Source organism: Vigna umbellata, chromosome 9, assembly GCF_029865625.1.
Source record: "Vigna umbellata cultivar VRB3 chromosome 9, Vumbellata_1.0, whole genome shotgun sequence".
Taxonomy (NCBI): domain Eukaryota; kingdom Viridiplantae; phylum Streptophyta; class Magnoliopsida; order Fabales; family Fabaceae; genus Vigna; species Vigna umbellata.
Genome location: NC_142173.1, coordinates 46,731,038 through 46,737,288, shown reverse-complemented (window position 1 = coordinate 46,737,288; position 6,251 = coordinate 46,731,038). Strand labels below are relative to the sequence as shown.

The 6,251-nt window shown below is 32.7% G+C and overlaps 1 pseudogene; it reads left to right on the top strand.

Moving 5' to 3' along the window:
* The first annotated feature begins 3,781 nt into the window (after positions 1–3,781).
* LOC124838872 (zinc finger CCCH domain-containing protein 2 pseudogene) lies at positions 3,782–5,417 on the top strand (annotated as a pseudogene).
* The last annotated feature ends 834 nt before the right edge of the window (positions 5,418–6,251 follow it).

The following is a 6,251-nucleotide window of genomic DNA, read 5'->3' as shown; positions in this document are numbered from 1 at the left end:
AGTTGTTTCAGTGCCTTCTATTCCTCTATGTTGATGTTTTCATCTATATTACTGTCATGGCTTAAACACAATCAAATGTTCACCATCAAAAGTTGTGTCTATCTACATCGCTTGTAAATTGAATATATGATGACAGTCAATGATATGAGTAGTAATTCTTATTTTTGGTTCGTAAAACACAGCAGAGATAATTGACTCCAAAAATTTTGTTTAGAATAACGCCAACTATAAATAGATTATGAAAAAGAAGCATACGTGAAATGATGTTTTTGTTTCAACCTTGTGCTCCTACAAATATAGCAGTGGGATGGGAGCCTATGTCCTTGAAAAGAAATTAAAACTTTCAAGGGGAAAGTCAAAACATGGAACAAATAGTGTTTTGGTGGTGGAGAGGAGGTACAAGGAAGTAAAATATGAACTAAATGAGATGAATAAGAAGGTTTGAGTATGAATGCACGAAGAGAAAGGAGTCACAAGACAAATTGAAGCATGTGGCCATGCATTGAGAATCTCTGTGTAGACAAAAATATAGAAACAAATAGATTATGGATGGTGATAGAAACTCTAAACATAGTAACATAAAGTGGCAATGAAGGCTGAAGAAGGTGATAATAACAAATACATATTTTTTTAACTGATGTAATTCTATATAGTTAATTCAGTTTGAAATTTATCATTTAAAATTCTTTAAGATTTATGACTATTTTAAAATATAAATACATATTTTATGATGATATATTAAATTATATATAACATTTTTTTATAGTTATAAATAATACAAATATAAAACATCACATACAAAGAGAGTTTAATAACTTTATGCAAATTAAATTTTGTTACTTTAATGGTGAGATGGGTTAAAATTTAAAAATAAAAAGGGTTTGGAAAAATACAAGAAAATGTACAATTCTTTTTGACATGAAAAAATGTTGTATTTGAGTTTCTCCAGCTAATTATTTCTGGGTAGATTCCTGAACAACCACACTGCTCTGCAAATTTCTTCTGACATGCCATGGAAGAAAACCTTATTCTCAGGTGATGCCAAATCCAAATTATTTAAATATTCTCCTTCAGACTAATAGACAAACATTTTCATACTAAACTTTTAGTTCTTCTCTCACTATGGTTTTCAATTTTCTTCTCAAAAAAATAATAACTCATGTTACACCAATTTTCACTGTACAAATTAGAACATCCTTCAGCACTGTTATTATTAGATGCTCAAATTCTTTCTCCATCATCCTCTATGATTCCTCAAAAATAAATTGGGAGCAAATGGTATGGTAAATTACTTTATCGGATTTTACATGTTTAATAAACTGATTATTTTACAAGCTAATTGCTAAATGTAGAATGATACAAATGTATGCAATAAGTAAGGTTTATTGTATAAATAAAATTTATAAAAATGTGTTATTATGTACTTATTATTTTATATTCATTAAAAAAATAATTAAAATTTTTAGTGTTTTTCTTTTTGATTGTATATAACTTTTCTTATATTTTTATTTAAACTAGTTGAACTAACGAGTATTAATCAAATTTGATTTTCATTAATTTTTAAAAGTTCAAATTTTTACTTTAACCATAAAAGTAAATATTAGTTGCTTTAATATATAATTTTTATTATATGTAAACAACTCTACTAATTTTACTTTCTACTGAACAATTCTAGAACCCTTCATAAATAGACTCCATTATTGACCTGACTCTTTTATATTTAATTATTTTTTTCATATTCATTTCAATTTAATATATTTGTAATGAATTGTTATGTTTTCTACTATCATAAATACACTGTTACCCGTTCTACTTTCTCCATTGTTTTATTGGAGATGACGTTATTTGCAATCAATGAAATGAATGAGCTTCAACTTCTCATAACGTCAGTTTCAAACTATTGACTCTAATAACATGTTAACAAGTCAACAATGACATACTAATTTATCACTAACATCAGTTAAATAATATTAAAAATTTAAATACAAGACGTGAAAAGAGATTTATCAGCTTAAGATAAGTAAATTTTAATTGGAGATTCACAGGTTGTGTGAAGATTCTATTTAATACTAAGTCTTCTAAAATGAAATATAGTTAGCATTAATTATAGAGATATTGTTAATTTGAGAAATGATGTGTTTAATCACAATTTTTCTTTCTAAAAGGTATTTTATAAGCTAAAAGAGAACAATTTTTTTGTATTAATCCTTAAATAATGTGGGATTTTTAATTTATTATTTCTTAATTAACCTAATATGTCTTTAAGGATAAACTGGTGAAGGAAGCACTGGATTCCAAAAGTTATTGATATGTATAAGTAAAGTATTTTGAAGTGATATTTTTAAATTTACAAAGAAAAAACAACTTACTGACAATTTAATATATTACTATTTTAAATATATATATTTTTAATTTTAAATTATTAAAGGTAAAAACTATACGTATAATTTTTTTAATAAAAAAAGAATGAAAAGAATCAATATTTGACTACATAAGTTTAAAAAATGATGACTTTTCTTCCAAAAAAATCAATTGTGTTTATATTTTCCAACATGAATAATGACAGTCTTAGTTAAATAGATAATATTACTAATATTCCTGAACAAATTAGAACAATGTTAGAAATGAATCAAACTGCTTGAACCCTTCTCCTGAAACCATTCCAACATAAAACAAGGGAGAATTATTAATTCATGAATTTAACATGTATTGTGAGTTTTGAGGGAGTGGTTGAGAAATCAAAAGCTTTCATTATATCTAATTCATCTTGTGTATATACTGATTTCCTAAACTTCAGGTTTTGAACTTTTAGTTTAGGAAGTGTCAGTTATGGTTTCATCAATTATGTGGATTGATTATTCTTTATTGAAAAAGAAAGTGCAGAAATTTTTTAAAGCAGAAATAGGCATTAAAGTTTGGTCTCCTTTTTTTCCTCAAATTCTAACTCCCAGATGACCAGGGAAACTCAAAAGTTGTTTGCATTCATACAATTCAACAGCTCAACAATGATGACAAAAACCCAATTTTCAATTTTCTAGGATAGACATGGATACCTCAGAAACCAGTGCTTGTATATGCTTTCTCTATTAATTATCAGTTTTTGTGTTAATTTTCTGGTCATTATTAGTATGAAATGATGAAGAAATGAGGCTTTGTGTCCATAGGAAGAGATAAAACCAATGACATGCTACTGTTTCTGGTATGAGCATAAAACCATGACACTATGGTAATAACATGATGATGGTAAAAAATGGTAGCAAGATTTTGTAATTTATTCAAACAGTTTAATTTTCAATAGGTGCAGTGAATTGCATTGCAGGGTCTAACCAGTACAATTCACGGTTTCCCATCCGTCATATATATGTTATCACATCTCTTTTAAGGTTCAACCACTTCCCTTCTTCAGTAGTTGAACCATTATTTTACGGAGAGAACGTGAATTTTCTTTGTATCTCTCTTTTGTTACTATGTCAGACTCATAATCACACTTTTATTAAGTGTTATGGGAGTGCTAAAACCTCTAATGAAATGTTATGCATTGCTTGGTTCTTCCGAAGAGACAATTGGTCAAAAATTTTATGAACACTTCTTTTGAGTCAAAGGAGAAAGAATAAAGAGAAACAAATGCAATGAAAGAAGAAGTGGAAGAAAGTGAGGTAGATGGAGCCCTCTTAACGTGATCTAGAATTTTCATGTTAGATGTGATGACAGCATCTCAAAATGGGATGAGATATCAGTAACTGAGAGAAGCTGTAAGAGAATTACACATAGCTAAAATTGGTGTTCCCAATGAATTATGAAACTGCCACATACCCTCTTTTGCATGTTCATCCCAAATGCTACAATGCCACGCACCTCCTTCACTGTCCCTACATTCCATCCTTCTTACCTTTTCTCTCTCTTCTCACTTTCTCCCTCTGCATCTACCCTATATAACTCACAACACCCTTTTCTTTCCCTCAACATTCACTCACTCTTTCTTTCTTCTTATTCCCTTTCTCTTTCATCATTCAAGGTTCTCAAAATGAGCAGTGTCTGTTCCGACCAGCACAAGTTTCACCCCTCTCGTCAATTCCTCTCTCCCAACAAAACCCCCAGAGAGATTGACGTCCCTCCAAGGAAGCTCCTCACTTGCCGTGCTGCTGCTGCATGCGGTGGCTCTGAGTTGTTTTCTGACGACACCATGCTGCAAAAGTTCCTTCCTTCCAACAACCTTGATGACTCCGATGAGGATGACCCTTACTCCGCCGACCACTTCAGGATGTTTGAGTTCAAGGTCCGCCGGTGCACTCGCAGCAGGAGTCATGACTGGACTGACTGCCCTTTTGCTCATCCCGGAGAAAAGGCTCGCCGCCGTGACCCTCGGCGGTATCACTACTCGGGAACTGTGTGTCCTGAATATCGTCGTGGAGGGTGCAATCGTGGTGATGCATGTGAATTCGCTCATGGAGTATTTGAATGCTGGCTGCACCCTGCAAGATACAGGACAGAGGCCTGTAAGGATGGAAAGAACTGCAAGAGAAAGGTTTGTTTCTTTGCACACACACCTCGCCAGCTGAGAATTTTACCGGTAACTTCTCCTTCTTCGAATGACATTTCATGCAAGAAGAACATTAACAATCTCTTCAACCATGCTTCAAGATCCAACAACAACGGCTGTTGTGTTTTTTGCCATTGTGTTTCTTCTTCCTCTTCTTCTTCCACCGCTTCTCCAACTTCAACCCTCTTCAACATGTCTCATTACTCGCCACCGCTATCTCCATCCTCCTCCTCCTCCTCACCACCTCCTTCTCCCTTGAAACCCCGAAAAGGGGTTTCTGTTTCTCCAATTTCCCTATATGGTGCTGCGAATGTAAACCCTCGTCATGGGGTGGTGAGTTACAAAGAAGCCTTCGCTGAATTTGTGAACTCCTTGGAGGGGTTGAGTTTGAACGAGGGTTCTCCTGTTTCTGGTGCCAAAACATTGAACTTGCCTTGGATTGATGTTTCTCTGAACTGTGAGGAACAACAGCGACAACCGCTCATTGCTTCTTCTTTTGGCTGCGAAGATCAGCAGAAGTTTATTTTTTCACCATCCTCCACTCAGACACCCACAAATGTTGCGTTTTGCAGCAACAGATTCACAGGCAACAACAACAACAACGTTGTCGGTGCTGACTCAAATGTCCCAGATCTTGCGTGGGTAAACGAGTTGCTGATGTAGAAGGTGAAGATGGTGACGAAATTGGTAGTGAGATGACTCCTGATACAGTGAATGAAACTGTAAATACCGCGGAGAAACATAATGTGTCTCTGGAGTCTATTGTTATTATTAATTATTGTTGCAGTTCATTGCTTTCTGAATTTGTTAAGTTTGTCACAAATTATGTAATTTGGATTTCATCTTGTTCAATGCATAAGGGAATATTTTGGGTAATTGGTTTTGTCTTTCAAAAATGAAAAATTCTTTAGCTTTATTTTCACCACCGAGTAGTGAGAATTACGTGGTAAACCTACCCTCAACAAGCTAAATCTTTGGGATGGGAAATCATGATATTTTTGATGTTATGTTGGCCTTTACAAGTGCAGAAAGTGGATTCCAAGACATGGCAAACATGCAATCTTTGTCGTGGCAACACATCATCAAATAGAAACAATATTATAATGATCGATTGATGGATAATGATAAATCTGGGAAATTTTATATTCTTTGATCATTTGTTTTTTAAGTAGATGATGGACTTTGAGTTGGTGAGGCGAAAAACTGTTAATTGGTGAAGTCGATTGAAAAATAAATTTGAGATGCAGAAAAGGGAAATGAAAGTATCTTTACAGTTGTAAATTTAAACATTGGCGTCCTTTATTTAGTAAAGATATTAAATCTCTTTGATGGTCTTGTCCTTTAGCAAGGGAAAAGGGAAGAAATAGAAAACCAACTAAAAGCTAAAATCTAACAAGTTTTGCTATTTTATTGCTCATTAATTGCTTAATAAATTACTTTTATTTGTTAAACTTCTAACCCTTGTGTAATATATGAAAGGTTAATTACGTTGTTAATAACAATCAAGTTTATGGATAAGCGAAAAGTTACAAATAGCAAACAGATTCATCTCTATTCGTCTTCCATAACTCATTTGAATCGAATTAAAATGTACTACTTAGAATTGTACATGTTATAATTTCGATAGACTCTGTATACCTTAAATATGACAGAGAAAAATCCGCATACGTAATTATTTTTTATCTAGTCTGTTTTTTCATCTGTGTTCATT